The 14464-nt window shown below is 53.2% G+C and overlaps 17 non-coding genes across 17 annotated transcripts; all 17 read left to right on the forward strand.

The window, feature by feature from the left end:
• The first annotated feature begins 391 nt into the window (after positions 1-391).
• On the forward strand, positions 392-465 carry trnai-aau (transfer RNA isoleucine (anticodon AAU)). Its single transcript has one exon. It is a non-coding gene; the product is annotated as a tRNA-Ile (tRNA).
• Positions 466-869: 404 nt separating this feature from the next.
• trnaf-gaa (transfer RNA phenylalanine (anticodon GAA)) lies at positions 870-942 on the forward strand. The gene has a single exon. It is a non-coding gene; the product is annotated as a tRNA-Phe (tRNA).
• Positions 943-2854: 1912 nt separating this feature from the next.
• On the forward strand, positions 2855-2927 carry trnaf-gaa (transfer RNA phenylalanine (anticodon GAA)). The gene has a single exon. It is a non-coding gene; the product is annotated as a tRNA-Phe (tRNA).
• A 643-nt stretch (positions 2928-3570) lies between these two features.
• Positions 3571-3642, forward strand: trnad-guc (transfer RNA aspartic acid (anticodon GUC)). Its single transcript has one exon. It is a non-coding gene; the product is annotated as a tRNA-Asp (tRNA).
• Positions 3643-4361: 719 nt separating this feature from the next.
• Positions 4362-4435, forward strand: trnai-aau (transfer RNA isoleucine (anticodon AAU)). Its single transcript has one exon. It is a non-coding gene; the product is annotated as a tRNA-Ile (tRNA).
• Positions 4436-4839: 404 nt separating this feature from the next.
• On the forward strand, positions 4840-4912 carry trnaf-gaa (transfer RNA phenylalanine (anticodon GAA)). Its single transcript has one exon. It is a non-coding gene; the product is annotated as a tRNA-Phe (tRNA).
• A 1147-nt stretch (positions 4913-6059) lies between these two features.
• Positions 6060-6133, forward strand: trnai-aau (transfer RNA isoleucine (anticodon AAU)). Its single transcript has one exon. It is a non-coding gene; the product is annotated as a tRNA-Ile (tRNA).
• Positions 6134-6537: 404 nt separating this feature from the next.
• Positions 6538-6610, forward strand: trnaf-gaa (transfer RNA phenylalanine (anticodon GAA)). The gene has a single exon. It is a non-coding gene; the product is annotated as a tRNA-Phe (tRNA).
• Positions 6611-8044: 1434 nt separating this feature from the next.
• On the forward strand, positions 8045-8118 carry trnai-aau (transfer RNA isoleucine (anticodon AAU)). Its single transcript has one exon. It is a non-coding gene; the product is annotated as a tRNA-Ile (tRNA).
• A 991-nt stretch (positions 8119-9109) lies between these two features.
• trnad-guc (transfer RNA aspartic acid (anticodon GUC)) lies at positions 9110-9181 on the forward strand. Its single transcript has one exon. It is a non-coding gene; the product is annotated as a tRNA-Asp (tRNA).
• Positions 9182-9900: 719 nt separating this feature from the next.
• Positions 9901-9974, forward strand: trnai-aau (transfer RNA isoleucine (anticodon AAU)). The gene has a single exon. It is a non-coding gene; the product is annotated as a tRNA-Ile (tRNA).
• A 404-nt stretch (positions 9975-10378) lies between these two features.
• On the forward strand, positions 10379-10451 carry trnaf-gaa (transfer RNA phenylalanine (anticodon GAA)). The gene has a single exon. It is a non-coding gene; the product is annotated as a tRNA-Phe (tRNA).
• A 643-nt stretch (positions 10452-11094) lies between these two features.
• On the forward strand, positions 11095-11166 carry trnad-guc (transfer RNA aspartic acid (anticodon GUC)). Its single transcript has one exon. It is a non-coding gene; the product is annotated as a tRNA-Asp (tRNA).
• A 719-nt stretch (positions 11167-11885) lies between these two features.
• On the forward strand, positions 11886-11959 carry trnai-aau (transfer RNA isoleucine (anticodon AAU)). The gene has a single exon. It is a non-coding gene; the product is annotated as a tRNA-Ile (tRNA).
• Positions 11960-12363: 404 nt separating this feature from the next.
• Positions 12364-12436, forward strand: trnaf-gaa (transfer RNA phenylalanine (anticodon GAA)). The gene has a single exon. It is a non-coding gene; the product is annotated as a tRNA-Phe (tRNA).
• A 1434-nt stretch (positions 12437-13870) lies between these two features.
• Positions 13871-13944, forward strand: trnai-aau (transfer RNA isoleucine (anticodon AAU)). The gene has a single exon. It is a non-coding gene; the product is annotated as a tRNA-Ile (tRNA).
• Positions 13945-14348: 404 nt separating this feature from the next.
• Positions 14349-14421, forward strand: trnaf-gaa (transfer RNA phenylalanine (anticodon GAA)). The gene has a single exon. It is a non-coding gene; the product is annotated as a tRNA-Phe (tRNA).
• The last annotated feature ends 43 nt before the right edge of the window (positions 14422-14464 follow it).

Consider the following 14464-nt stretch of genomic DNA (forward strand, 5'->3'; position numbering starts at 1 on the left):
CTTTGCCTTACTCCAAAGAGGTCCATGGTTCAAAGCCGGACGACAACATGCCACAGGGGTGTTTCTGCTGCCTTTAGGAAACGCTCCTAACCAAAAGGGATGGGATCAATCTGTCCTTTGTCTATGGTGGTTTCTCGATTAGTGCATTGGAAGTTTACACCAACAGCTGTGGCCAATGTGAGCTTTGTCAGGAATGTGGCAATTAAATGACAGATCTCAATCCATTTGAGAAATTCAAAGTATCGTCCTCACTGGAAGGAGTGTTGAAGCTCAGGGGCATGCTCCAGTGCCCCTGCAGACATCCCCACACAGGCACTTTCTGGGTAAGGCCTAAGGCAGTGCCGGACGTGACCTTCGTCATCCACGGCCGGAGGGGCGAGGGCACCGGCCGGGCCGGTTAGCTCAGTTGGTTAGAGCGTGGTGCTAATAACGCCAAGGTCGCGGGTTCGATCCCCGTACTGGCCACCTCTGCTTTTGCACCGCACTGTTTACCAGCAATGGGCTTGGTCTACCAAGTGCAGGCCATTGGGATTGCTGGACATGAAGTCCAAGCTAGGAGGAGAGTAACTTTGCTCCCGATCGGCACTGTGAAGGACGCTACAAGAGCGCACGTTTCTGACTGAGGCCATCGATGGCCGCTAACTCGTGCCTGATGGAAAGTGCTCTCGTCCTATGGGGACAAACTCCCCTTTGCGGATACCTCTGACGGTCGTGTCTCCATGCCAAGGCAACACCAGCCTAGGAAAAGATCCCCATGCACCTTATCTCCGTAGAAACTAGCATTCATTTGTCGCCGCATACTGGCTGTTAGCTCGATAACTTGACTGAGGTTGCACAGCACAGGCAGGACTGGGCTCGCTGCCCACCGTGCCGAAATAGCTCAGTTGGGAGAGCGTTAGACTGAAGATCTAAAGGTCCCTGGTTTGATCCCGGGTTTCGGCAGAACGCCTGCGACATGCTTTTTCTGGCCGCCGCTGTCAAGTTGCTGGGCGGCATCAGATGTCCTTATTTCAGGGGAACTCTTGAGAACAACGCAGGCGAGAAGGTTCCGTAGTGTCATAGTTAGGACCGTGCCGTTTGAATCCAGCGATCAGGGGTCACATCTCAGTGAAACCTGCCTTTCCTTCCAACAAGATTCTTGAAGTAAGAAGGTGAAGTAACGCATCTACTTGCTAAGGAGCCTGTAGAAGATTGACATGCATGCACCTTCTCCAAAAACTCTGCTCCTACAGAAGCATGGTGGGGGGCATCCTGATCTGTTGCGTCTCCGTGTGATGTGGAAACCGCTCCATGGTACAGGGGAATACCCTTCAGTGACTGGTGAGTCCTGCCGAGTGGGTCTGTGGGACAAGTTGTCCTCCCATCAAGGATCTCTATGCCGAAGGGGCCGCATCCCCTTCGCTCCTCTCAGCTGGAAATAGGCAACGGCGCATGCTGGACAAGTTTTAGAGACCAATACACGGTATCTTTTCCCAGACAGTTGAACTGATCACCTTGACGGAATTCCAACGTTCCGACAAAACTGCTACCTCAGCTGTACTCAGACATGTAAAGGTTTGCAGTATTCCCCCACCGCCTCATGCGTTCCTTGTTAGTATAGTGGACAGTATCTCCGCCTGTCACGCGGAAGACAGGGGTTCGATTCCCCGACGGAGAGGGCCTGTCGCTTTTGCTGCCCATGCAACCTCTGCTTTCTGAAAGGAGGACGATGCACCGCTGGCTTCTGGCAAGCGTGGCTGCTTGCATGAGCCGGGTGCGCGAAAGCTCACATACTGGCTGGGAATGAAATGTGGGTCAGCTGCTTGGACGGCAGCTTCGCTCAGCTCTATTCCACCAAGGCTGCGAAAGCACCAGCTGACAAATGTATCTGCAGGTACGCTGGCTGAATTTGAAAGGAAACTCTCCGCAAAATCTTGTCATTGAGAATGCAGAACACAGACTCTTTCCAGCACTGCTTGTGGTCTATGCATGGTAGTGTTCATCATCTTTGCCTTACTCCAAAGAGGTCCATGGTTCAAAGCCGGACGACAACATGCCACAGGGGTGTTTCTGCTGCCTTTAGGAAACGCTCCTAACCAAAAGGGATGGGATCAATCTGTCCTTTGTCTATGGTGGTTTCTCGATTAGTGCATTGGAAGTTTACCCCAACAGCTGTGGCCAATGTGAGCTTTGTCAGGAATGTGGCAATTAAATGACAGATCTCAATCCATTTGAGAAATTCAAAGTATCGTCCTCACTGGAAGGAGTGTTGAAGCTCAGGGGCATGCTCCAGTGCCCCTGCAGACATCCCCACACAGGCACTTTCTGGGTAAGGCCTAAGGCAGTGCCGGACGTGACCTTCGTCATCCACGGCCGGAGGGGTGAGGGCACCGGCCGGGCCGGTTAGCTCAGTTGGTTAAAGCGTGGTGCTAATAACACCAAGGTTGCGGGTTCGATCCCCGTACTGGCCACCTCTGCTTTTGCACCGCACTGTTTACCAGCAATGGGCTTGGTCTACCAAGTGCAGGCCATTGGGATTGCTGGACATGAAGTCCAAGCTAGGAGGAGAGTAACTTTGCTCCCGATCGGCACTGTGAAGGACGCTACAAGAGCGCACGTTTCTGACTGAGGCCATCGATGGCCGCTAACTCGTGCCTGATGGAAAGTGCTCTCGTCCTATGGGGACAAACTCCCCTTTGCGGATACCTCTGACGGTCGTGTCTCCATGCCAAGGCAACACCAGCCTAGGAAAAGATCCCCATGCACCTTATCTCCGTAGAAACTAGCATTCATTTGTTGCCGCATACTGGCTGTTAGCACGATAACTTGACTGAGGTTGCACAGCACAGGCAGGACTGGGCTCGCTGCCCGCAGTGCCGAAATAGCTCAGTTGGGAGAGCGTTAGACTGAAGATCTAAAGGTCCCTGGTTCGATCCCGGGTTTCGGCAGAACGCCTGCGACATGCCTTTTCTGGCCGCCGCTGTCAAGTTGCTGGGCGGCATCAGATGTCCTTATTTCAGGGGAACTCTTGAGAACAACGCAGGCGAGAAGGTTCCGTAGTGTCATAGTTAGGACCGTGCCGTTTGAATCCAGCGATCAGGGGTCACATCTCTGTGAAACCTGCCTTTCCTTCCAACAAGCATCTTGAAGTAAGAAGGTGAAGTAACGCATCTACTTGCTAAGGAGCCTGTAGAAGATTGACATGCATGCACCTTCTCCAAAAACTCTGCTCCTACAGAAGCATGGTGGAGGGCATCCTGATCTGTTGCGTCTCCGTGTGATGTGGAAACCGCTCCATGGTACAGGGGAATACCCTTCAGTGACTGGTGAGTCCTGCCGAGTGGGTCAGTGGGACAAGTTGTCCTCCCGTCAAGGATCTCTATGCCGAAGGGGCCGCATCCCCTTCGCTCCTCTCAGCTGGAAATAGGCAACGGCGCATGCTGGACAAGTTTTAGAGACCAATACACGGTATCTTTTCCCAGACGGCTGAACTGATCACCTTGGCGGAATTCCAACGTTCCGACAAAACTGCTACCTCAGCTGTACTCAGACATGTAAAGGTTTGCAGTATTCCCCCGCCGCCTCATGCGTTCCTCGTTAGTATAGTGGACAGTATCTCCGCCTGTCACGCGGAAGACCGGGGTTCGATTCCCCGACGGGGAGGGCCTGTTGCTTTTGCTGCCCATGCAACCTCTGCTTTCTGAAAGGAGGACGATGCACCGCTGGCTTCTGGCAAGCGTGACTGCTTGCATGAGCCGGGTGCGCGAAAGCTCACATACTGGCTGGGAATGAAATGTGGGTCGGCTGCTTGGACGGCAGCTTCGCTCAGCTCTATTCCACCAAGGCTGCGAAAGCACCAGCTGACAAATGTATCTGCAGGTACGCTGGCTGAATTTGAAAGGAAACTCTCCGCAAAATCTTGTCGTTGAGAATGCAGAACACAGACTCTTTCCAGCACTGCTTGTGGTCTATGCATGGTAGTGTTCATCATCTTTGCCTTACTCCAAAGAGGTCCATGGTTCAAAGCCGGACGACAACATGCCACAGGGGTGTTTCTGCTGCCTTTAGGAAACGCTCCTAACCAAAAGGGATGGGATCAATCTGTCCTTTGTCTATGGTGGTTTCTCGATTAGTGCATTGGAAGTTTACCCCAACAGCTGTGGCCAATGTGAGCTTTGTCAGGAATGTGGCAATTAAATGACAGATCTCAATCCATTTGAGAAATTCAAAGTATCGTCCTCACTGGAAGGAGTGTTGAAGCTCAGGGGCATGCTCCAGTGCCCCTGCAGACATCCCCACACAGGCACTTTCTGGGTAAGGCCTAAGGCAGTGCCGGACGTGACCTCCGTCATCCACGGCCGGAGGGGCGAGGGCACCGGCCGGGCCGTTTAGCTCAGTTGGTTAGAGCGTGGTGCTAATAACGCCAAGGTCGCGGGTTCGATCCCCGTACTGGCCACATCTGCTTTTGCACCGCACTGTTTACCAGCAATGGGCTTGGTCTACCAAGTGCAGGCCATTGGGATTGCTGGACATGAAGTCCAAGCTAGGAGGAGAGTAACTTTGCTCCCGATCGGCACTGTGAAGGACGCTACAAGAGCGCACGTTTCTGACTGAGGCCATCGATAGCCGCTAACTCGTGCCTGATGGAAAGTGCTCTCGTCCTATGGGGACAAACTCCCCTTTGCGGATACCTCTGACGGTCGTGTCTCCATGCCAAGGCAACACCAGCCTAGGAAAAGATCCCCACGCACCTTATCTCCGTAGAAACTAGCATTCATTTGTCGCCGCATACTGGCTGTTAGCACGATAACTTGACTGAGGTTGCACAGCACAGGCAGGACTGGGCTCGCTGCCCGCAGTGCCGAAATAGCTCAGTTGGGAGAGCGTTAGACTGAAGATCTAAAGGTCCCTGGTTCGATCCCGGGTTTCAGCAGAACGCCTGCGACATGCTTTTTCTGGCCGCCGCTGTCAAGTTGCTGGGCGGCATCAGATGTCCTTATTTCAGGGAAACTCTCGAGAACAACGCAGGCGAGAAGGTTCCGTAGTGTCATAGTTAGGACCGTGCCGTTTGGATCTCTATGCCGAAGGGGCCGCATCCCCTTCGCTCCTCTCAGCTGGAAATAGGCAACGGCGCATGCTGGACAAGTTTTAGAGACCAATACACGGTATCTTTTCCCAGACGGCTAAACTGATCACCTTGACGGAATTCCAACGTTCCGACAAAACTGCTACCTCAGCTGTACTCAGACATGTAAAGGTTTGCAGTATTCCCCCACCGCCTCATGCGTTCCTTGTTGGTATAGTGGACAGTATCTCCGCCTGTCACGCGGAAGACCGGGGTTCGATTCCCCGACGGGCAGGGGCCTGTTGCTTTTGCTGCCCATGCAACCTCTGCTTTCTGAAAGGAGGACGATGCACCGCTGGCTTCTGGCAAGCGTGACTGCTTGCATGAGCCGGGTGCGCGAAAGCTCACATACTGGCTGGGAATGAAATGTGGGTCGGCTGCTTGGACGGCAGCTTCGCTCAGCTCTATTCCACCAAGGCTGCGAAAGCACCAGCTGACAAATGTATCTGCAGGTACGCTGGCTGAATTTGAAAGGAAACTCTCCGCAAAATCTTGTCGTTGAGAATGCAGAACACAGACTCTTTCCAGCACTGCTTGTGGTCTATGCATGGTAGTGTTCATCATCTTTGCCTTACTCCAAAGAGGTCCATGGTTCAAAGCCGGACGACAACATGCCACAGGGGTGTTTCTGCTGCCTTTAGGAAACGCTCCTAACCAAAAGGGATGGGATCAATCTGTCCTTTGTCTATGGTGGTTTCTCGATTAGTGCATTGGAAGTTTACCCCAACAGCTGTGGCCAATGTGAGCTTTGTCAGGAATGTGGCAATTAAATGACAGATCTCAATCCATTTGAGAAATTCAAAGTATCGTCCTCACTGGAAGGAGTGTTGAAGCTCAGGGGCATGCTCCAGTGCCCCTGCAGACATCCCCACACAGGCACTTTCTGGGTAAGGCCTAAGGCAGTGCCGGACGTGACCTCCGTCATCCACGGCCGGAGGGGCGAGGGCACCGGCCGGGCCGTTTAGCTCAGTTGGTTAGAGCGTGGTGCTAATAACGCCAAGGTCGCGGGTTCGATCCCCGTACTGGCCACATCTGCTTTTGCACCGCACTGTTTACCAGCAATGGGCTTGGTCTACCAAGTGCAGGCCATTGGGATTGCTGGACATGAAGTCCAAGCTAGGAGGAGAGTAACTTTGCTCCCGATCGGCACTGTGAAGGACGCTACAAGAGCGCACGTTTCTGACTGAGGCCATCGATAGCCGCTAACTCGTGCCTGATGGAAAGTGCTCTCGTCCTATGGGGACAAACTCCCCTTTGCGGATACCTCTGACGGTCGTGTCTCCATGCCAAGGCAACACCAGCCTAGGAAAAGATCCCCACGCACCTTATCTCCGTAGAAACTAGCATTCATTTGTCGCCGCATACTGGCTGTTAGCACGATAACTTGACTGAGGTTGCACAGCACAGGCAGGACTGGGCTCGCTGCCCGCAGTGCCGAAATAGCTCAGTTGGGAGAGCGTTAGACTGAAGATCTAAAGGTCCCTGGTTCGATCCCGGGTTTCAGCAGAACGCCTGCGACATGCTTTTTCTGGCCGCCGCTGTCAAGTTGCTGGGCGGCATCAGATGTCCTTATTTCAGGGAAACTCTCGAGAACAACGCAGGCGAGAAGGTTCCGTAGTGTCATAGTTAGGACCGTGCCGTTTGAATCCAGCGATCAGGGGTCACATCTCAGTGAAACCTGCCTTTCCTTCCAACAAGCATCTTGAAGTAAGAAGGTGAAGTAACGCATCTACTTGCTAAGGAGCCTGTAGAAGATTGACATGCATGCACCTTCTCCAAAAACTCTGCTCCTACAGAAGCATGGTGGAGGGCATCCTGATCTGTTGCGTCTCCGTGTGATGTGGAAACCGCTCCATGGTACAGGGGAATACCCTTCAGTGACTGGTGAGTCCTGCCGAGTGGGTCAGTGGGACAAGTTGTCCTCCCGTCAAGGATCTCTATGCCGAAGGGGCCGCATCCCCTTCGCTCCTCTCAGCTGGAAATAGGCAACGGCGCATGCTGGACAAGTTTTAGAGACCAATACACGGTATCTTTTCCCAGACGGCTGAACTGATCACCTTGGCGGAATTCCAACGTTCCGACAAAACTGCTACCTCAGCTGTACTCAGACATGTAAAGGTTTGCAGTATTCCCCCACCGCCTCATGCGTTCCTCATTAGTATAGTGGACAGTATCTCCGCCTGTCACGCGGAAGTCCGGGGTTCGATTTCCCGACGGGGAGGGCCTGTTGCTTTTGCTGCCCATGCAACCTCTGCTTTCTGAAAGGAGGACGATGCACCGCTGGCTTCTGGCAAGCGTGACTGCTTGCATGAGCCGGGTGCGCGAAAGCTCACATACTGGCTGGGAATGAAATGTGGGTCGGCTGCTTGGACGGCAGCTTCGCTCAGCTCTATTCCACCAAGGCTGCGAAAGCACCAGCTGACAAATGTATCTGCAGGTACGCTGGCTGAATTTGAAAGGAAACTCTCCGCAAAATCTTGTCGTTGAGAATGCAGAACACAGACTCTTTCCAGCACTGCTTGTGGTCTATGCATGGTAGTGTTCATCATCTTTGCCTTACTCCAAAGAGGTCCATGGTTCAAAGCCGGACGACAACATGCCACAGGGGTGTTTCTGCTGCCTTTAGGAAACGCTCCTAACCAAAAGGGATGGGATCAATCTGTCCTTTGTCTATGGTGGTTTCTCGATTAGTGCATTGGAAGTTTACCCCAACAGCTGTGGCCAATGTGAGCTTTGTCAGGAATGTGGCAATTAAATGACAGATCTCAATCCATTTGAGAAATTCAAAGTATCGTCCTCACTGGAAGGAGTGTTGAAGCTCAGGGGCATGCTCCAGTGCCCCTGCAGACATCCCCACACAGGCACTTTCTGGGTAAGGCCTAAGGCAGTGCCGGACGTGACCTTCGTCATCCACGGCCGGAGGGGCGAGGGCACCGGCCGGGCCGGTTAGCTCAGTTGGTTAGAGCGTGGTGCTAATAATGCCAAGGTCGCGGGTTAGATCCCCGTACTGGCCACATCTGCTTTTGCACCGCACTGTTTACCAGCAATGGGCTTGGTCTACCAAGTGCAGGCCATTGGGATTGCTGGACATGAAGTCCAAGCTAGGAGGAGAGTAACTTTGCTCCCGATCGGCACTGTGAAGGACGCTACAAGAGCGCACGTTTCTGACTGAGGCCATCGATGGCCGCTAACTCGTGCCTGATGGAAAGTGCTCTCGTCCTATGGGGACAAACTCCCCTTTGCGGATACCTCTGACGGTCGTGTCTCCATGCCAAGGCAACACCAGCCTAGGAAAAGATCCCCATGCACCTTATCTCCGTAGAAACTAGCATTCATTTGTCGCCGCATACTGGCTGTTAGCACGATAACTTGACTGAGGTTGCACAGCACAGGCAGGAGAAGTTGCTGGGCAGCATCAGATGTCCTTATTTCAGGGGAACTCTCGAGAACAACGCAGACGAGAAGGTTCCGTAGTGTCATAGTTAGGACCGTGCCGTTTGAATCCAGCGATCAGGGGTCACATCTCAGTGAAACCCGCCTTTCCTTCCAACAAGCATCTTGAAGTAAGAAGGTGAAGTAACGCATCTACTTGCTAAGGAGCCTGTAGAAGATTGACATGCATGCACCTTCTCCAAAAACTCTGCTCCTACAGAAGCATGGTGGAGGGCATCCTGATCTGTTGCGTCTCCGTGTGATGTGGAAACCGCTCCATGGTACAGGGGAATACCCTTCAGTGACTGGTGAGTCCTGCCGAGTGGGTCAGCGGGACAAGTTGTCCTCCCGTCAAGGATCTCTATGCCGAAGGGGCCGCATCCCCTTCGCTCCTCTCAGCTGGAAATAGGCAACGGCGCATGCTGGACAAGTTTTAGAGACCAATACACGGTATCTTTTCCCAGACGGCTGAACTGATCACCTTGACGGAATTCCAACGTTCCGACAAAACTGCTACCTCAGCTGTACTCAGACATGTAAAGGTTTGCAGTATTCCCCCACCGCCTCATGCGTTCCTCGTTAGTATAGTGGACAGTATCTCCGCCTGTCACGCGGAAGACCGGGGTTCGATTCCCCGACGGGGAGGGCCTGTCGCTTTTGCTGCCCATGCAACCTCTGCTTTCTGAAAGGAGGACGATGCACCGCTGGCTTCTGGCAAGCGTGACTGCTTGCATGAGCCGGGTGCGCGAAAGCTCACATACTGGCTGGGAATGAAATGTGGGTCGGCTGCTTGGACGGCAGCTTCGCTCAGCTCTATTCCACCAAGGCTGCGAAAGCACCAGCTGACAAATGTATCTGCAGGTACGCTGGCTGAATTTGAAAGGAAACTCTCCGCAAAATCTTGTCGTTGAGAATGCAGAACACAGACTCTTTCCAGCACTGCTTGTGGTCTATGCATGGTAGTGTTCATCATCTTTGCCTTACTCCAAAGAGGTCCATGGTTCAAAGCCGGACGACAACATGCCACAGGGGTGTTTCTGCTGCCTTTAGGAAACGCTCCTAACCAAAAGGGATGGGATCAATCTGTCCTTTGTCTATGGTGGTTTCTCGATTAGTGCATTGGAAGTTTACCCCAACAGCTGTGGCCAATGTGAGCTTTGTCAGGAATGTGGCAATTAAATGACAGATCTCAATCCATTTGAGAAATTCAAAGTATCGTCCTCACTGGAAGGAGTGTTGAAGCTCAGGGGCATGCTCCAGTGCCCCTGCAGACATCCCCACACAGGCACTTTCTGGGTAAGGCCTAAGGCAGTGCCGGACGTGACCTTCGTCATCCACGGCCGGAGGGGCGAGGGCACCGGCCGGGCCGGTTAGCTCAGTGGGTTAGAGCGTGGTGCTAATAACGCCAAGGTCGCGGGTTCGATCCCCGTACTGGCCACATCTGCTTTTGCACCGCACTGTTTACCAGCAATGGGCTTGGTCTACCAAGTGCAGGCCATTGGGATTGCTGGACATGAAGTCCAAGCTAGGAGGAGAGTAACTTTGCTCCCGATCGGCACTGTGAAGGACGCTACAAGAGCGCACGTTTCTGACTGAGGCCATCGATGGCCGCTAACTCGTGCCTGATGGAAAGTGCTCTCGTCCTATGGGGACAAACTCCCCTTTGCGGATACCTCTGACGGTCGTGTCCCCATGCCAAGGCAACACCAGCCTAGGAAAAGATCCCCATGCACCTTATCTCCGTAGAAACTAGCATTCATTTGTCGCCGCATACTGGCTGTTAGCACGATAACTTGACTGAGGTTGCACAGCACAGGCAGGACTGGGCTCGCTGCCCACTGTGCCGAAATAGCTCAGTTGGGAGAGCGTTAGACTGAAGATCTAAAGGTCCCTGGTTCGATCCCGGGTTTCGGCAGAACGGCTGCGACATGCTTTTTCTGGCCGCCGCTGTCAAGTTGCTGGGCGGCATCAGATGTCCTTATTTCAGGGGAACTCTTGAGAACAACGCAGGCGAGAAGGTTCCGTAGTGTCATAGTTAGGACCGTGCCGTTTGAATCCAGCGATCAGGGGTCACATCTCAGTGAAACCTGCCTTTCCTTCCAACAAGCATCTTGAAGTAAGAAGGTGAAGTAACGCATCTACTTGCTAAGGAGCCTGTAGAAGATTGACATGCATGCACCTTCTCTAAAAACTCTGCTCCTACAGAAGCATGGTGGAGGGCATCCTGATCTGTTGCGTCTCCGTGTGATGTGGAAACCGCTCCATGGTACAGGGGAATACCCTTCAGTGACTGGTGAGTCCTGCCGAGTGGGTCAGCGGGACAAGTTGTCCTCCCGTCAAGGATCTCTATGCCGAAGGGGCCGCATCCCCTTCGCTCCTCTCAGCTGGAAATAGGCAACGGCGCATGCTGGACAAGTTTTAGAGACCAATACACGGTATCTTTTCCCAGACGGCTGAACTGATCACCTTGACGGAATTCCAACGTTCCGACAAAACTGCTACCTCAGCTGTACTCAGACATGTAAAGGTTTGCAGTATTCCCCCACCGCCTCATGTGTTCCTCGTTAGTATAGTGGACAGTATCTCCGCCTGTCACGCGGAAGACCGGGGTTCGATTCCCCGACGGGGAGGGCCTGTTGCTTTTGCTGCCCATGCAACCTCTGCTTTCTGAAAGGAGGACGATGCACCGCTGGCTTCTGGCAAGCGTGACTGCTTGCATGAGCCGGGTGCGCGAAAGCTCACATACTGGCTGGGAATGAAATGTGGGTCGGCTGCTTGGACGGCAGCTTCGCTCAGCTCTATTCCACCAAGGCTGCGAAAGCACCAGCTGACAAATGTATCTGCAGGTACGCTGGCTGAATTTGAAAGGAAACTCTCCGCAAAATCTTGTCGTTGAGAATGCAGAACACAGACTCTTTCCAGCACTGCTTGTGGTCTATGCATGGTAGTGTTCATCATCTTTGCCTTACTCCAAAGAGGTCCATGGTTCAAAGCCGGACGACAACATGCCACAGGGGTGTTTCTGCTGCCTTTAGGAAACGCTCCTAACCAAAAGGGATGGGATCAATCTGTCCTTTGTCTATGGTGGTTTCTCGATTAGTGCATTGGAAGTTTACCCCAACAGCTGTGGCCAATGTGAGCTTTGTCAGGAATGTGGCAATTAAATGACAGATCTCAATCCATTTGAGAAATTCAAAGTATCGTCCTCACTGGAAGGAGTGTTGAAGCTCAGGGGCATGCTCCAGTGCCCCTGCAGACATCCCCACACAGGCACTTTCTGGGTAAGGCCTAAGGCAGTGCCGGACGTGACCTTCGTCATCCACGGCCGGAGGGGCGAGGGCACCGGCCGGGCCGGTTAGCTCAGTTGGTTAGAGCGTGGTGCTAATAACGCCAAGGTCGCGGGTTCGATCCCCGTACTGGCCACATCTGCTTTTGCACCGCACTGTTTACCAGCAATGGGCTTGGTCTACCAAGTGCAGGCCATTGGGATTGCTGGACATGAAGTCCAAGCTAGGAGGAGAGTAACTTTGCTCCCGATCGGCACTGTGAAGGACGCTACAAGAGCGCACGTTTCTGACTGAGGCCATCGATGGCCGCTAACTCGTGCCTGATGGAAAGTGCTCTCGTCCTATGGGGACAAACTCCCCTTTGCGGATACCTCTGACGGTCGTGTCTCCATGCCAAGGCAACACCAGCCTAGGAAAAGATCCCCATGCACCTTATCTCCGTAGAAACTAGCATTCATTTGTCGCCGCATACTGGCTGTTAGCACGATAACTTGACTGAGGTTGCACAGCACAGGCAGGACTGGGCTCGCTGCCCGCTGTGCCGAAATAGCTCAGTTGGGAGAGCGTTAGACTGAAGATCTAAAGGTCCCTGGTTCGATCCCGGGTTTCGGCAGAACGCCTGCGACATGTTTTTTCTGGCCGCCGCTGTCAAGTTGCTGGGCGGCATCAGATGTCCTTATTTCAGGGGAACTCTTGAGAACAACGCAGGCGAGAAGGTTCCGTAGTGTCATAGTTAGGACCGTGCCGTTTGAATCCAGCGATCAGGGGTCACATCTCAGTGAAACCTGCCTTTCCTTCCAACAAGCATCTTGAAGTAAGAAGGTGAAGTAACGCATCTACTTGCTAAGGAGCCTGTAGAAGATTGACATGCATGCACCTTCTCCAAAAACTCTGCTCCTACAGAAGCATGGTGGAGGGCATCCTGATCTGTTGCGTCTCCGTGTGATGTGGAAACCGCTCCATGGTACAGGGGAATACCCTTCAGTGACTGGTGAGTCCTGCCGAGTGGGTCAGTGGGACAAGTTGTCCTCCCGTCAAGGATCTCTATGCCGAAGGGGCCGCATCCCCTTCGCTCCTCTCAGCTGGAAATAGGCAACGGCGCATGCTGGACAAGTTTTAGAGACCAATACACGGTATCTTTTCCCAGACGGCTGAACTGATCACCTTGGCGGAATTCCAACGTTCCGACAAAACTGCTACCTCAGCTGTACTCAGACATGTAAAGGTTTGCAGTATTCCCCCACCGCCTCATGCGTTCCTTGTTAGTATAGTGGACAGTATCTCCGCCTGTCACGCGGAAGACCGGGGTATGATTCCCCGACGGGGAGGGCCTGTTGCTTTTGCTGCCCATGCAACCTCTGCTTTCTGAAAGGAGGACGATGCACCGCTGGCTTCTGGCAAGCGTGACTGCTTGCATGAGCCGGGTGCACGAAAGCTCACATACTGGCTGGGAATGAAATGTGGGTCGGCTGCTTGGACGGCAGCTTCGCTCAGCTCTATTCCACCAAGGCTGCGAAAGCACCAGCTGACAAATGTATCTGCAGGTACGCTGGCTGAATTTGAAAGGAAACTCTCCGCAAAATCTTGTCGTTGAGAATGCAGAACACAGACTCTTTCCAGCACTGCTTGTGGTCTATGCATGGTAGTGTTCATCATCTTTGCCTTACTCCAAAGAGGTCCATGGTTCAAAGCCGGACGACAACATGCCACAGGGGTGTTTCTGCTGCCTTTAGGAAACGCTCCTAACCAAAAGGGATGGGATCAATCTGTCCTTTGTCTATGGTGGTTTCTCGATTAGTGCATTGGAAGTTTACCCCAACAGCTGTGGCCAATGTGAGCTTTGTCAGGAATGTGGCAATTAAATGACAGATCTCAATCCATTTGAGAAATTCAAAGTATCGTCCTCACTGGAAGGAGTGTTGAAGCTCAGGGGCATGCTCCAGTGCCCCTGCAGACATCCCCACACAGGCACTTTCTGGGTAAGGCCTAAGGCAGTGCCGGACGTGACCTTCGTCATCCACGGCCGGAGGGGCAAGGGCACCGGCCGGGCCGGTTAGCTCAGTTGGTTAGAGCGTGGTGCTAATAACGCCAAGGTCGCGGGTTCGATCCCCGTACTGGCCACATCTGCTTTTGCACCGCACTGTTTACCAGCAATGGGCTTGGTCTACCAAGTGCAGGCCATTGGGATTGCTGGACATGAAGTCCAAGCTAGGAGGAGAGTAACTTTGCTCCCGATCGGCACTGTGAAGGACGCTACAAGAGCGCACGTTTCTGACTGAGGCCATCGATGGCCGCTAACTCGTGCCTGATGGAAAGTGTTCTCGTCCTATGGGGACAAACTCCCCTTTGCGGATACCTCTGACGGTCGTGTCTCCATGCCAAGGCAACACCAGCCTAGGAAAAGATCCCCATGCACCTTATCTCCGTAGAAACTAGCATTCATTTGTCGCCGCATACTGGCTGTTAGCACGATAACTTGACTGAGGTTGCACAGCACAGGCAGGACTGGGCTCGCTGCCCGCTGTGCCGAAATAGCTCAGTTGGGAGAGCGTTAGACTGAAGATCTAAAGGTCCCTGGTTCGATCCCGGGTTTCGGCAGAACGCCTGCGACATGTTTTTTCTGGCCGCCGCTGTCAAGTTG

This window comes from Salminus brasiliensis, chromosome 22 (assembly GCF_030463535.1).
Source record: "Salminus brasiliensis chromosome 22, fSalBra1.hap2, whole genome shotgun sequence".
Taxonomy (NCBI): Eukaryota; Metazoa; Chordata; class Actinopteri; order Characiformes; family Bryconidae; genus Salminus; species Salminus brasiliensis.